Genomic DNA, 15,554 nt, shown 5'->3' on the forward strand with positions numbered 1-15,554 from the left:
CTCCTCACTGTCTGTTTGCCAGACTGGCCTCCCCAGCCCGGGAGGACTTGCGGGCAGGGCCGCCTTTGCTGCCTTTTTTATATTTTCAGCTCCTGATGGGCACATCATCAGGATTTGATGGAAGGTATCATGTCAGCCGCTCTGGAGGAGATTGAAGCATCAGATGGTGGGTTGGTCTAGAAGCTTTTATAAAGTCCCTTCTACCCCTGAAATTCTATGATCAGGAAATTACCCAGGAAACACTTCTCCTTGTGGAGTCCTTTCTAAGGTTTCTCAGCGGGGCTTTATTACACACTGCAGGTAATTATAGGAGGCTGCAGCGGCAGCAGGGAGCTCCCTGTGGCCTGATGGCTGGTTGGTGTGTTCTGGAGGCGATCATCTTTCCGCTGACCAGGGGACTGGAATCCTGGCAGAGGCAGGGCCTCCCTCTTCCATAGCATGGGGGAGACAGCCCTGGAGGTCACAGCCTCAAGCTGGTGGCCCTCCACTCTCTACCCCAGGGGATGGCAGGGGAGCACCAGTGAGGATGAAAAATATCAGGAAAGTCACCAAAAGCAGGAGCAGAGGGGACCTTCAGGACCTTTCATCCAGGAGCTCTAGTCCCCTATGTTCATAGTGACCATGTGGGTGGTACGAAGACAATAGGGATGATTAAGGCCTGCGGCAAACTGGGAAATGAAGCAAGGTCTGACCAAAGGTCATGGCTGCTGCTCACTGCAGGGAATTGTTGCTTTGGGGAATGGGAGCTCAGACTTCCATAATTTTCTCCTTCTTTATTGAAAGAAGCTAGAGAGCCAGATTTTTATGATAAGCTTTGTGATTTTTTTTAAATTATAGTTAATTCAGAGTTTTGTCAATGGCTGTACGACACAGGGGCCTATCGCTGGCGGCTCAGCGATAAAGAATCTGCCTACGGTGCAACAGACGCTGGAGACTTGGGCTCGATCCCTGGATTGGGAAGATCCTCTGTGGGAAGAACTGGCAACCCACTCCAGTATTCTTGCCTAGAAAATCCCATGGACAGAGCCTGACAGGCTGCAGCCCATGGGGTCACAAAAGAGTTGGACACAACTGAGTGACTGAGCGTGTGCACACACACACACGTATGCTGCTGCTAAGTCGCTTCAGTTGTGTCCGACTCTGTGCGATCCCATAGATGGAAGCGAACCAGGCTCCCCCATCCCTGGGATTCTCCAGGCAAGAGTACTGGAGTGGGTTGCCATTTCCTTCTCCAATGCATGAAAGCAAAAAGTGAAAGTGAAGTCGCTCAGTCATGTCTGACTCCAAGCGACCCCATGGACTGCAGCCTACCAGACTCCTTTGCCCATGGGAGTTTCCAGGCAAGAGTACTGGAGTGGGGTGCCATTGCCTTCTCCGACACACGTATGGCACAGACAAAATACCTTTGTGAGGCAGAAGTTTCCACATCCTCTGATTTAGCACATTTGACAGATCAGGAAACTGAGGGTCAGAATCAAAGTTCCTGGGTAAGATAAATCATGGTCTGACATGCCACTGGGCTTTCCCAGTGCCTAAGTGGTAAAGAATACAGGAGACCTGGGTTCAGTCCCTGGGTCAGGAAGATCATCTGGAGAATGGAATGGCAACCCACTCCAGTTTTCTTGCTTGGAGAATCCCATGGACAGAGGAGCCTGGCGGGCTACAATACAAGGGATCACAAAGAGTCAGACATGACTGAGAGACAAGACTGAGCCTATCCCAATGGGCTCCTAACTTCACCTTGTTCCGAGGCAGGAGCTGAAGCCCAGAGAAGGAAAGGCACCACCAGCTCTAAGTCACAGAGCTGGTAATGGCAGAGTCTGGGGGTGAGACCAGGGCTTCTAGGCCTCCTCCCTGGGACTATCCAGTGACTGTGCCGTTGTAAATGACCCTGGAATGGTTTCTACAAAAGCTTGAAAAAGAATGCAGCAGACAGCAAATTCTGACCCATCACCAATCAGCAGGAAACAGCTGGTGCGCAGTGGGCAGGGTGGCCAGGGCACTCCTGCCCCCAGGGGAGCTTTTTGTGTACTTGCTGAACTAAAGCTTTCAGCACCAAGGGTGCAGAGACCAGCTCTGGCCTCGCTCTGAAGGGTCCCTCCAGCCGAATGCCTGGGCAGTCTGATTGCCCTTGAACTGGTGTCTTTAGAGTCTGCCTGTGAAATCTCAGGCAGTCTAGGGGGATCTTTCCTCTCCTTTGTGGTCAGCCACATGGCTTCAAGAAGTGAACCTGAGCTTGGAGTTCATCATGAGCAGTTCCAGTTCCCCATGTTGCGGCTATGACCCTGGGCTGCTCATGTTCATCTCTGTTGCTCTGCTGCTGTCGCAGAGTTATTGTCAATATAATCAAGTGGATGGGTGTAAACTGACGAAGAAAAAGCTGGAGAAATGTAAACTCTTTGCCCTTCTATTCCTTCTCACCAAAGGGGAACATCTGAGCTGGGAAAGGAAGGATGAGAAAGAGTCAGCCCAGTCAGCAAGTTCAATGGCCCTGAGGCAGGTTGAACTTGGTGAGTTCAAGTGCAGTTGTGGAGTTAGCCAGAAGAGAGCAGAGAAGGCAGGGGAGCACGTGTGAGGGCGAGTCAGACGGAGGTGGCTGGGGGCTCTAGGAGTGTGGTCCCTGGAGGGGGGACCATCTTCCTGGCCTTTCACGGGAAGTGCTATCCCCCGAGAAAATAGCAAGGATCTCACCCCCGAGACAGGTCCTTCTCACAAGGCCAAGACTGTGGGTGGGGCAACAAGAGGTCCAGGAAATGAAGACAGTGGGGTGGGAGGAGGAGGCTGGATCACCCCAGAAGACATCAAGGAAGGGAGGGTGAGTGATCCAGATGCTGAGGTGTGAGGAGGGTGGGCGGGACAGTGAGAGGGAAATGGATTTTGCTGATAGGATGGGCGGAGGCCAGTGTGGACGCTAGCAGTGTGGCCTCACTTTCTGTGACACTGGCTGAGCCACAGTATGCCAGAGACAGCCCTGAGCCCTGGCCTAGGAAGGCAGGGTCTCAGAGGGCAGACCCAAGTGATGTCTGGACCTGGAATGCAGGCTCTTGCACCCCCCCACAACCTCATTCCTTCCAGCCTTGCGCATGCACTCAGAGGTCAGGGCCCCAGGAAGGCATCTCTCTGCCCAGGGAACGCAGAAGTCTAAGGAGTCTCCAGGGACCCTTTGTGCTCATGTTGTAGGCAGGCGGCTTGGGTATTTACTACCCCACAGAGGGCACTTGGAGGAGGGGAGGGAGCCACCTGAAGGAGCCTGGGCATCTGTTAGAAGGAAGAAAGGGGACAAGCCGGAGCTCACTCCTCCTGGTCTCTCCCACTGACTCCCCTCCCACAAAGAGGAGGGCACGTCAACTCTGAGCACCACGCTCCCGGGAGATGCTGAGCCAGTGCGTAGAAGCTGGTCCACTCTGGGCGAGTCTGCGATTCCCAAATCGCAGTTGGAAGTTTTCCTGGGTGTGTGCCTTGTGGGGCGGGAGGAACTAGAGGTCAGGAGTAGGTCAGATGTTGTCATCCTCGAGATTCTGATAAGTTTGAAATGACGTCTCTTTGCTGTTTGAATCATTCTAATTAGTGAAAAGTGAAAGTGTTAGTTTCAAAGATCTCCTTATACCCTGTGCTGTGCCTAAGATACAAATTTCCTGTTAAAGAATTTTAATTGTTCATGTGAAAACCCAAACTGGTTTGGCAAAGGGCAGATCCATTTGGTTCTCTGAATTTGAGCAGGTTGAATGATTTTGTTCTTTCCTCCCAGCTCACGTCCGACCACTTCTGGTTTGATCAGCCTCGGGACACGTGGCAGAAATGAGGCTTGGGGCCTGGACTGTCCCTGAGTTGACTCATAGCTGGCCTGTGACCCAGGAAAAGCCCTTTACCTTCTGCAACTCAATGGGCTTTCCTAAGAATGGAAACGATGATATATCACATCAAGGTCTGTAGAAAGAGGAGGGGAGACCTTAGGATCGTTTGTCACTGTTGGCGTCAGCTCCAGAGCCTGGCAGTCTGGCTTCTGGTATTGAGTCTGCCGTGACTCACTGTGTGACCTTGGACAGGGGACTTCACCTCTCTGTGCTTGCCCAAATATGGGGTGATGGTAAGGTACCTGATACTAGGCTGTTCGGAAGATTGAATAGCTTTATCTACATCAAGTATTTTACACAGTAAAACACCCACTAAGACGCTCTAATGCTGCACACATAGTAGGTCTCGTTGAAGACAGTCACTCTTCTGTGTTACTAGATGCTCCAGAACAATTCCATTCTGTTAATCTTTGCCACTTTCACAAGGACTGCAGATTTCCTGCATATCTCCTTCCCCATACACCATTAATGAAAGTTCTAAGCCCAGATAACCTTGCTTTTCTGTCCCTTAGCAAGCTTTGCCTTGATGAGAATTTTCAAAATGTGTTTGTCGATCTTTTAAAACCAGAGAAGAGTATTTACTGCCCAAATGTGCAAGTATATCAAAAAGATTTAATTCAGGGTGCTGGATATTAAGGCTGCAGATTTAAAGAGGGAAATGACAAGGGTTTCCTTTCTCTGCCCTTTGTGTGCTTGTGGCAACAAACACTTTCTTTTATCACTTGAAATCCTGTTTGAAAAGGTCAGAGGTTATTTGTGTGAAGTACAGCGTGAGGACTCAGAAAGGAAGAATAGGAGGTGGGCGCCCTCAGATTTCTACTCCAGGCTCTGTCCGTAACCCGTGATGGATTTTGCCTGGTGTCCCCGTGCTGCTCCCAGCTGGGGTCGGCGCCCCGGGCAGAGGAGGACCGCCAAGTCCAGGCTCGTGACTGTCAGTAATGAAGACCAGTCACCTGTCCCCAGCTTGCCTGCGGCCTTTAGCCCACTCTCTCATGGCTCTTGCCGTCCCCATTTTCCAGAGGAGGAGACTGAGGCTCCAGATGCTTTCAGCTCTGGCTTCAGGTTGCCAAGCCAGCGAGCGCCGGGACCTGCAGCTTCCTTTGGATGGCCACAAGCACCCCACCCAAAAGCCTGTACTCCGCCCTGACTCCTCTCCCCAGCAGGTGCTCCCCACGCTTCCTGCGCTCCGTCCATCTGATGTGGGATGACATGAAGGGGGGCAGATTTATGGGCCTTGTGGAAATGCTTATCAGCCTCATGTCTGCCAGGCGCCTTCACGTGAAAGCCCAAAAAACTCTTTGGAAAGTGGAGCTGATGTTCCGAGGGCCACTAATTGGTTGACCCACGAGCCTTAATCACTGGCTCTGAAATATTCGATGTGAAAGATGGACTTGGCCTGGGAAACCCCAGTGGGACAGGCATGCAATGGTTTCCCAAGGACAGAGCTCAACTATAGGAGGTGACTAGGTTGGGGTCATGAAGAGTCGCTCGTCTTTGCTAATTTGCTGGGTGACAAGCCTCTGCTCCCCCCGCCCCAGGGGAGGGGAGCCGCATGATCAGGCCCTACTTCTTCGTCCTGTAAAATCATCCCTTGGCTCAAAGCGCTGGGCTTCGGGCAGAGTACGCCCAGCTCGTTCCTGCCCTTACAACCTTGCATGGACTCTCCCCTCCACCTGCTCTCTGCTCTCCTCACCCCTATCTTTGCATGGCCAGCTCGTTCAGGAGCTCAGCTTGGAGTTCACCCCAGGGCCCGCTTCCCTGTCCCCCACTGTCACGCCATCCCCCTGACTTGGCTGCCCAAGTGTTTCCCGTGCTCCGCTCTGTGTGATGACTGAGCTGCCAGAGGAGAAGGCTGTTTCCTCTTTCACCGTGGGGTCATCAGCACCATTCTTTTCCTCTCTATAAAGCCAGGAGTTTGGACCAGACAGTGGCCCTGGGAGCTTCCCCACTCTGCAAAAAAAAGTTCTCGGAACTTCAGAGCACTTCACGTTGAGGCTTTCTCTTCCTGACGTCAAACCTGCCTCACCTGGGGGGCCCAGGTCTCTCCCAGCAGAGCCTGAGACCAGGATTTGGTGCATGTGGGTTACTGAGGAGGCAGTGAGGGGAGACGGACAGGGGTGGGGGAGACAGAGGCTGGGCAGGGAGGTGTCTCGGGATGGAATCAAGCTTCAGCCTGACCCCAGGGGCACAAAGCACCTACCAAGGGCTAGTTCCACATGGAGGCAAAGGGGGGGTCACCATCGAGCAGCTCTGATCCCCTCTGTCATAGACTGGGGGCCAGGGGTGGTCTCCTCCCTGGCTGGGCAGCTCCTGTCTGGCCAGGACAGTCCTTTGGAGGAGGAGGCAGCTGCCAGCAGCCAGTAGACACAGCAGCCGCCCAAGAAAGGCTCTCTGGGCTGCGTGCCAAGAGGAGCCACTCTCCGGGGACCCAGCCCCGTCCACCTCCCTAACCCTCGCTGAGGAAATTCAAACCCAAGACCTGCCCCTCCAGGTGAAGTGACTCCGAGGATCACTGGGAGTCGTTTGCTACCTGCAGAAGGGCTAGCAGCTTCTAGTTACCAACGCTTGCCCCTGCGGCCACTCAGGTTTCCTGCCTGTCCTCCAGGACAGCCCCAGGGAGGAAAGAAGTACTGGTTTCTCCTTTCTTAACGTCCCTACTATGTGCCAAGAATGGTTCTGGAAGCTTTAAGGGTACAGTCTCAAAATCTACCTCTCCCACCAACCCCGAGAGGTGGGGCTTACAGCGACGGTATCAACCCTGTAAATCAACTATGTGCGTGTGCTAAGTCGCTTCAATCATGTCTAGGTCTTTTCAGCCCCATGGACTGTAACCCACCAGGCTCCTCTAGTCCATAGGATTCTCCAGGCAAGAATACTGGAGTGGGTTGCCATTTCTTTCTCCAGGGAGTCTTCCCAACCCAGGGTTCAAAACCACATCTCTTATGCTTCCTGCATTGGCAGGAGGATTCTTTACCACCAGGTATTCAATGAAAAAAAGTCCTCCTTTCATATGGTTTCCATGGAGAGTCGGAGGTAGGCCGGCCCCACCCTAGGCAGTGACTCCCTCCTGCCAGCCAGGGCGACTGCTGTGCGGGCACTACTGTGCACAGGCCATCCATTATTGATGGGCAGAGGTCAGCGAGCTCAGGTCAGGGGGAGTGAAAGCGGCCCCGGGGGTTTGAGTATTTGTAGGGCTGTTTTCACCCCCACCCCCAGGAGGGACAGCGCTTTGCACACCTCACAGGTGACGGGAGCTGGTGGAGCATGAGGCTGGAGCTGCTGCGAGCATGAAGGCTTATGTGTAATAATAACACCATAGGGTGTCATTGTTGTTGTTTAGGGAGGGCCCTCCCTGCTCCCCCATGTTTAGGAAAAACAGCTAAATAGCAATGACGCCTCCTGATTTCTCAGATTCAAGCTCTCTCTCTCTCTTCCCAAAGCACCCAGCGGTCTGCTGCCGGAAAGAATGTTCCGGAATTAGACCCCGTCCCCCGCCTCCACGTGTGATCTGGGACTTGCCACCAGTTCACCCACAAGTGCCACCTGCCGGTTTCTGTCCTCTGGGTAGAGAAGGGCTACAACCCCACAGGCTTCCAGCCCCGCTCCGACACGGCCAGGCTTTGCCTGACGATCCTCGGTCTCGTCTGTCCCACAGGAAGCTGTAGGTTAACCCACGTGTGAAGCATCTTAAACTCAGGGCAGGGCGCACAGGGGTCGACAGGTCTGAGCACGCCCTCCTGTCTTCGCTCTAGAGCAGGAAGCCGGCTTAGCGATCAGGCAGCTCGGAGCTTTCGTATTCGGTGTGGAACAGGAAGCCTGCACCCTCGGGTCCCCCGACTCTCCCCACCCCCGGGACTCTGAAGGTGACAGCTGTCCCCTCTGCCCTCCACGTCTCTGTCACTTCTCATCAGCGCTTAGCATTCACTCCGTGTCTGAGCTGAGCATGAGGCAGGCTCTCTCCTTAGATCTTCACACTCTCTCTGTAAGACTGAGTGTCGTTTTTTTTTTTCTCTTTTGGCCATTTTTTAGATGAAGAAACAGAGGCTCAGAGAGGTTAGGGGACTCTCCCGAGATCACACAGCCGGTAAGTGGCAGAGTTGGACTTTGAACCCAGCTCTCTGACACCAGAATCTGTGCTCTTAATTGCCTTGTTATCTGTGCCTTAAGCTGTTCGATTGTCCTCTTCCACCTGAGTGTGGGAGACCTGTGACTTGGTGACTATTTCTTCCTGTGCTTCCTGCAGCATCCAGAATACAGTAGGCTCTCCATGCCTACAGGGCATTTAGAAGGCAAACCTTTCTGATCTCACTTGGTTGTACAGTGTTCAGGTAATGGAGTGTGTGTCTAATCACTGAACTGTCCTAGTTAACTGCTTCCACTTTTTGCCACGTTCAAATACATCAGTATTTCCAGTAGCTCCAGTATTCTTGCCTGGAGAATCCCATGGACAGAGGAGCCTAGGGAGCTACAGTTTCCATGGGATCACAAAGGGTCAGACAGGACTGAGTGTCTAAGACACACAAGTTCATCAACGTCTCCAACAGATACAAATAAGAAATGCATTATACCCCCTTATTGTAAAGATCAGATACCCTACTGCGGACTGTAACCAGACTGTTTTGAAGATGAGTGGGTCTTTTCTTTGTGATTCAAAAAATAAGAACGTCTCCCACGGTGGGACGGAGGGCAGGGCGGTGAGTGCAGCCTGGAGCCCCCTGCTCCTCCCCCCGCATCTAAATGGGCTCCCACTGGGTACTGATGCTCTCTCCCCGCCTTCCTCCTGCAGCCTCACCTTGGCTCTGACTACATCCACTTTGCATTGGTCCTCCTGCTTTTCACATCTCTTCTCTTCCATCTCCTCTTTCTCATCCTTGAAACCAGTCTCTTCCTTTTCAGAAGATTTCCTAGAACTCATCTTTGAAAACCCTTTGAATATGAACAAGCCCCATTTAGTAACATGACCACATGCAAACTACCTGATTCATTCTCCAGACTCCTCAAAGAAAAACCCTGTATTGGGGGTGGAAGTGGGTGTGACGTTCATAGGCCACCAGTGTGGACCTTGGGTGTGGTCTATTAACAATTTTGGTTTTTGAACCCCCTTAGAGGTAATGAGGAGGCCCAGCAGCTGAGCCAGGGGTCCCCCCTCCAGGCCTTGTGACCTGGAAAAGCTGAGTTTCAGTAGCTCGTTTCTGCCTGGGTGAGATTCAGTTTAAAAAAAAACATGAAAACCACAATTGATGTGCTTGTCCGGAAGTCTTGTTCTAAGCCTGGTTCTGCCACATCACCCGGTATGGACTTTGCTAAGTCCCTCCTCTTCATGGGGGCCTCAATTTTTCCATCTGTACAGTGGGTTATGGACCAAGTATAGCTAAGACTGACCCCCGGCTGTGGTTTCTCAGCTGTGGCATCAGTGAGCCTTTGACGATGCTCTTGCAGATTCCTGGGTTGACAGGGAAGAGCCACTGGGGCAGAGGACTGAGGGAGGCATGGCGTGTGATCAAAACAACGCTGTACCCTGATCAGGACAGGCCCAGAGCCAGATGCACAAGTGGGTTCAGGGATGAGCCTCCCGTGACCGACAGAGGCCATCCCCCCACTCCAGGGAGGTCAGTCAGAGGCTCAGACCAGACCCATGGCCCCCGCAGCAGGCCAGGTTCCTCCACACAAGCAGTGTGCCTGTGTCGTGTTCCGGCCACAGAAGGACTCAGCAGGCAGCTCTCACACCTGCAGGCCACACCTCTGAGTGCCGTACAGATAAACAGTGAGGTTTTGTCGTATTTTGGGGTTTGCTGCTTTTGCAAAAACCAAAGGAAGTCTGTAGGCTGGGCTCTGACTTCCTCTCCCTGAGGGTGGCCAATCTGCTTGGGCAAGGACCAGCAGAGCCTAGCAAGGACTGGAAACCTCCAGACACAAGGTCCAGGGATCAGAGGGCACCTGCTTCCACCCCTTCATGGGTCAGGCCGACTGAGTTGTCACTGGAATCGTCCCATTCACTGTGTGAGGACACTGAAGCTGGGAAGTGACCAAGACCCCTCGCTCACACTGTGCACACACCAGAATGAACTGTGCTCCCTGAGCTTGGACCACCTCTCACCCTGCCATCAGTCCACATGGATCCGTTGAGGCCCCGGTGTGGTTCTCAATGGGGTCGACGCAGCAGTGAGGGATGCTGGTGAAGTTCCTGCCCCCCTGGTTGGTGGGGAGACACACAGACAAAGAAAGAAGGAAATCAGCATGCAATGGGGTGTCCTTTTGTGATCAAGGCTGTGAGGGAAAATGCAGCTGAACGAAAGGGCTAGTGACAAGAGCAATCCCTAGAGCGATCCTGTCTTAGGCTGATCGGAGAAGGCCTCTCCAAGGAGAGCAGCTGGGCAGAAGCATGCATGCAGTGAGGAAGCGAGCCCTGTGGGCTCCACCCTAAGACAGTCTAGGTGGAGGGAAGAGGATGTTCCAAGGCCCTGGAGCAGGGCATGTGCTTACTGTACCTTGCACCCTTGGCATCTGATGGTCTGGGTGTTTGCCTCCCCACCTTCCCAGCAACACAGCTCCTGATCATCACCGTTATTCCCTCCATCCGTCACCTCCACGTGTCTAGGGCCGTGGCAGGGAGTAGCTGTTGCATGGTAAGAAAAATCAGACAGAACTGAATGGGGCCTAGGGAAGGTGTGACTCTAACAAGAAATTGCTGGTCTCATTCCTTCATCTTCTTTGCACAGTTCACTCTTGGGTGGCTTCTCTAGTGGCTTAGTCGATAAAGAATCCACCTGCCATGCAGGAGACATGGGTTCAATCCCTGGGTGGGGAAGATCCCCTGGAGGAGGGCATGGCAAGCCACTCCAGTGTTCTTGCCTGGAGAATCCCCATGGACAGAGGAGCCTAGTGGGCTGCAGTCCATGAGTCTGACACCACTGAGCTACTAAGCACAGCGCACGGTGCTCTTGGGTGACACTTGACAGTTTCACATTCTTGCTTTGCATTTATCCTCATAATGCATGTTTGAACCAAGACTGAGTTTTCAGCGTGCTGTGGTGCACTAGTTCAAGCTCGTCTTTCCAAGCAGGGCAGGAACCTGGATTCCAAAATCACAGCAACAGAGCAAGAAAGTAGGCTGGGGCTGCACCACTGACCTCAGGCTGAGCGCAGGAGAGGAGGTTCCAGCGCACTGAGCAGGGCCCGGGGTGGGGGCATGGGTGTGGCCATTAGCGGGCTGTGATCTTGAACAGACCCTGTCCCCTCGGGGCTCCGTTTATTTCCTGTGCATCCTTATTGGTACTGATGCTTGTCTAGCTCCTTCCGGAGCAGCTCACAGCCCGGGTGGGCCAGAAGGGACATGCTTTGGGAGTGAGGGATGCCAGCTTCTAATCTTCCTGCTGCTACCACATTTACCACCTTGGACAGGTCACATCCTCTCCTAGAGCCTTCGTGTCTGCACCTAGGGGGAAGAAAAAGTGGAAAGGCCTGATCCTCCCTGTGATCCTCTGCGATCTTGAAATGCCACAAGCCTTTGCCTCCAAGGCAGGCAGCAGCCCAGCCCAGGGACACAGCAGCACCCCTTTGATTCTGTAGACCTGGAGCTCTCAGCGGAGAGGTGCCCAGTGAAGAGGGCACGACCTTGGCCGTCCTGCCTCAGGCATTCAGATTAGAGCTTCAGATAGTCCTCACCTCCCCCTGATCTGAGACCTGGGGCTGCAGAGCCAGAAACTCATTTACTGGAATAGAGGAATATGTCTGTTTCTTCAGGGCCCAAAAGGACTTATTAAGTCTTCCATGAACTGAATTTCATTCAGCTGGAAAAAGAATAATCAGAGAGCAGTTCCGCCTGGTTATTTGAACGTTTCTCATAAGAAAGGGTCAAAAAGCTCCTGTACCTTGAGGCTCAGCCCTCCTTGCTTCCTCCCCAGGGAGCAGGCAGCCTGGTGGTCTACCAGCAAGCCCATCTACGTCACTGGGCTATTCACCTGTCCATCTGCCCATAGCAGGCCCCCATGAGGGGCCAGGGCCAAGGGCACAGAGACACAGCCTGTGCATTCAGAGCAGTTAAGGCTCAATCTGACAGTTTTCTACATCTGGTTGAACTCTAGAGAGTCTGTGACTGAGTTCACTCTCAAGGTCACAAAAACGTGAACATTCAGAAACTTTCACTTTTCGATGTTTTCTGTTTTCCACAATGTTTACTCTAAATTCATTGGCTCAACACATCCTTTGTTTACTAATGAAAGCTAATGTCTGTCTCTCCTTTAATCAGTGCTAATTTTCTTCTGATCCATTCCATTCCATGCAGTGCATCCTAGCCTCATGTGAATTCTGGGGAAAAGGAGAGGCGAGGGCACCAGGGAAGTTCCTGGGAAAGTGGTGCCAGAGACATGGAATTCACCAGCCGGGAGGGGACAGGAAACAGCCACTCCATCAACAGGGAATTTTGGCTGATAACAAAATACTTTAAGATATGGAAAGTAAGCTCTGTGGTTTGATTTATTCTACTTACAAGCTAATGGGTATGGGGTCTGGGGTTTGATTTATTCCACTTATGAGCTAATAACTAAATTGTTAGTGTTTTGGGGATGCTGGCAGAAACAGAGGAGTCCTAGGTCAGAGATGAGAGACTTGTGAAGTAGGGGAGACCCTACTCCTTTCATGCCTGGAGCCTCAGCTCAGGGTGGGTTCTTCTGTACAGTCAAAGCTATGGTTTTTCCAGTAGTCATGTATGGATGTGAGAGTTGGATCATAAAGAAGGTTGAGCACAGAAGAATTGATGCTTTCAAGTTGTGGTGTTGGAGAAGACTGGAGAGTCCCTTGGACTGCAAGGAGATCCAACCAGTCAATTCTATAGGAAATCAGTCCTGAATATTCATTGGAAGGACTGATGCTGAAGGTGAAAACTCCAATACTTTGGCCACCTGATGTGAAGAACTGTCTCCTTGGAAAAGACACTGTTGCTGGGTAAGATCGAAGGCAGGAGGAGAAGGGGATGACAGAGGATGAGATGGTTGGATGGCATCACCAACTCAACGGACATAAATTTGAGCAAACTCTGGGAGATGGTGAAGGACAGAGGAGCCTGGCATGTTGCAGTCCATGGGGTCACAGAGAGTGGGACACAGCTTAGGGACTGAACAATAACAACAACATAACTTAGTCAATACTTTCAGAGGTTGAGTTCAGGAAACAAAAGGGAGTGAAGGTTCTTGGTACCATTTCTTAGATCATGGCTTATCAGTAGGCACTTATTCTCTATACCTGCTTGCTGCTGCTGCTGCTGCTAAGTCGCTTCAGTCATGTCCGACTCTGTGCGACCCCATAGACGGTGGCTCACCAGGCTCCCCCATCCCTGGGATTCTCCAGGCAAGAACACTGGAGTGGGTTGCCATTTCCTTCTCCAGTGCATGAAAGTGAAAAGTGAAAGTGAAGTTGCTCAGTCCTATCCGACTCTTCGTGACCTCATGGACTGCAGCTCACCAGGCTCCTCCATCCATGGGATTTTCCAGGCAAGAGTGCTGGAGTGGGGTGCCATTGCCTTTTCTGCTACACCTGCTTATCTACCTGTAAAATAGGAAGGAAATCAGCACCTAGGTATCTATGTTGAATCAGAAGACCATGTACTTATTATTTGCATTAATGTGAGGAAGCAAACTCACCCTGATAATTCAGCCTTCTAGGTTTTGGATTATTCCTTTCTTAACTGAGATTGAAACTGTTTGAGTTGCAGCTCTAGTTCACAGCACACATGCAGACACCTGTGTAGAATTCACCTGCCAGGATCTTCCCTGATAAAGATGCTGGTCATTCACTGGGAGAGGGGAGGAGGTGAAGGTGAAAAGGGTCAGATTGCCAGAGAGCAAAAGAATAGAGCAAGAGAGAAAACAGCTGAGGCAGTGCCTCTTCAGATCTTGCCCCAGTGGACGAAAAAAAAAAATCATCAATAGTCTATCTAAGAAAGAAATGGAAAATTTTATTTGAGCCAACCTGAGGATCACATGTTGGCTTAAAACTCAACATTCAAAAAACTAAGATCATGGCATCTGGTCCCATCACTTCATGGCAAATAGATGGGAAACAATGGAAATACTGAGAAACTTTATTTTCTTGGGCTCCAAAATCACTGCAGATGGTGACTGCAGCCATGAAATTAAAAGACGCTTGCTCCTTGGAAGAAGAGCTAGGACCAACCTAGACAGCATATTAAAAAGCAGAGACATTACTTTGCCAACAAAGGTCCATCTAGTCAAAACTATGGTTTTTCCAGAGATCATGTATGGATGTGAGAGTTGGACTATAAAGAAAGCTGAGCACTGAAGAATTGATGCTTTTGAACTGTGGTGTTAGAGAAGACTCTTGAGAGTCCCTTGGACTGCAAGGAGATCCAACGAGTCCATCCTGAAGGAAATCAGTCCTGAATATTCATTGGAAGGACTGATGCTGAAGCTGTAGCTCCAATACTTTGGCTACCTGATGCGAAGAACTGACTCTTCTTCAACACAACTGAAGCGACTTAGCATGGCAAGAGGATCAAAATCCAGGAGACAGTCTTTCAGAAAGCTCGGAGAAATCAGAGCACAGTTATATACATTTTGGAGACAAAAAGTTCTACGTCAGATGACATGTTATGGACCGTTTACACAATCCAGATCTACACATCCAAAGCAAGCAATGGGTTATGGGTCTTCGTGAACCCTCACAAGATTAAGAAGAAAGGTTCTCTCCTGAAGAATGTGGTGGCCCTTGAGGAGATGAAGGAGGAATCTTCTAAGGAAGTGAAAGAAGGTGAAAGTGTTGTCGCTCAGTCGTGTGCGACTCTTTTCAACCCCATGGACTGTAGCCTGCCAGACTTCTGTATCCATGGGATTCTCCAGGCAAGAATCCTGGAGTGGGTTGCCGTTTGCTTCTCCAGAGGATCTTCCCGGCCCAGGGATTGAACTCAGGTCTCCTGCACTGCAGGCCGATTCTTTACCCTCTGAGCCATCAGGACCTCCCATCTTCTAAGCAGATCTGGTCAAGACAGATGCACAACACACACACTAAAATCAAAGTGTTAGTCAGGCTTCCCTGGTGGCTCAGATGGTGAAGAGTCTGCCTGCAATGCGGGAGACCTGGGTTCGATCCCCGGGTTAGGAAGACCCCCTGGAGAAGGGCATGGTGGTCTGGTTAACAGGGACGCACAGCACATACTATAATGGAAGGAGCAGGCCCGCATGGACAAAGATAACCCTTGTGTTTAAGTTTTTCTCCAGAGGAAAATTTTCTTGTCTTGCTGTAAAACGGGCTTGATTTCATTATCTATCACTCTTACCCTGTATTGTATATCTGGGGAGGGCTATAGTTACCCCAATGTCCCTCCCACAAACTCCAGTGGTTCCTGTGTCAGCTCAGGATACTCAAACACAAGGATGCGCATTGCCCCACGGCTGGGTGAGGTCTCCCAGCTGGCAGAATAGAAGTCCTGGGACTCTCGGATGGAGACCCTGCCTGGTGTCAGGTACGCACCACCAGACCCCGAGACACGCCTGGACCCGCCACCCCGGCCAGCCTCTGAGACCCCAGGGCAGCAGCCAGCCTCTTTAAAGCCTGCCTCTCACCACGGCGTTTCAGGAAAAGATGAAAGGAAGTCTGTGCTTTAAAGCAAATTAGGCAGAACGAGAGGGTTTCAAAGTGCCACTCTCCCCAAGTGGGAGGCTCTTTGATGGGCAACCGGGGACAGAC

The 15,554-nt window shown here is 51.6% G+C and overlaps 1 protein-coding gene across 4 annotated transcripts in view; it reads left to right on the forward strand.

The window, feature by feature from the left end:
• ST3GAL1 (ST3 beta-galactoside alpha-2,3-sialyltransferase 1) overlaps window positions 1-15,554 on the forward strand; it is a 90,849-nt gene that overhangs the window by 41,294 nt on the left and 34,001 nt on the right. The window contains exon 3 of one of the 4 annotated variants that reach the window (XM_005215316.5): window positions 7,884-7,938. The exons of the other annotated variants lie outside the window; for them this stretch is intronic. The gene's annotated coding sequence lies outside the window, so the exon portion shown is untranslated. The remainder of the gene's footprint in view (window positions 1-7,883; window positions 7,939-15,554) is intronic. 4 annotated transcript variants of the gene reach the window in all.

The sequence above is a fragment of the Bos taurus genome, chromosome 14 (genome assembly GCF_002263795.3).
Source record: "Bos taurus isolate L1 Dominette 01449 registration number 42190680 breed Hereford chromosome 14, ARS-UCD2.0, whole genome shotgun sequence".
NCBI lineage: Eukaryota > Metazoa > Chordata > Mammalia > Artiodactyla > Bovidae > Bos > Bos taurus.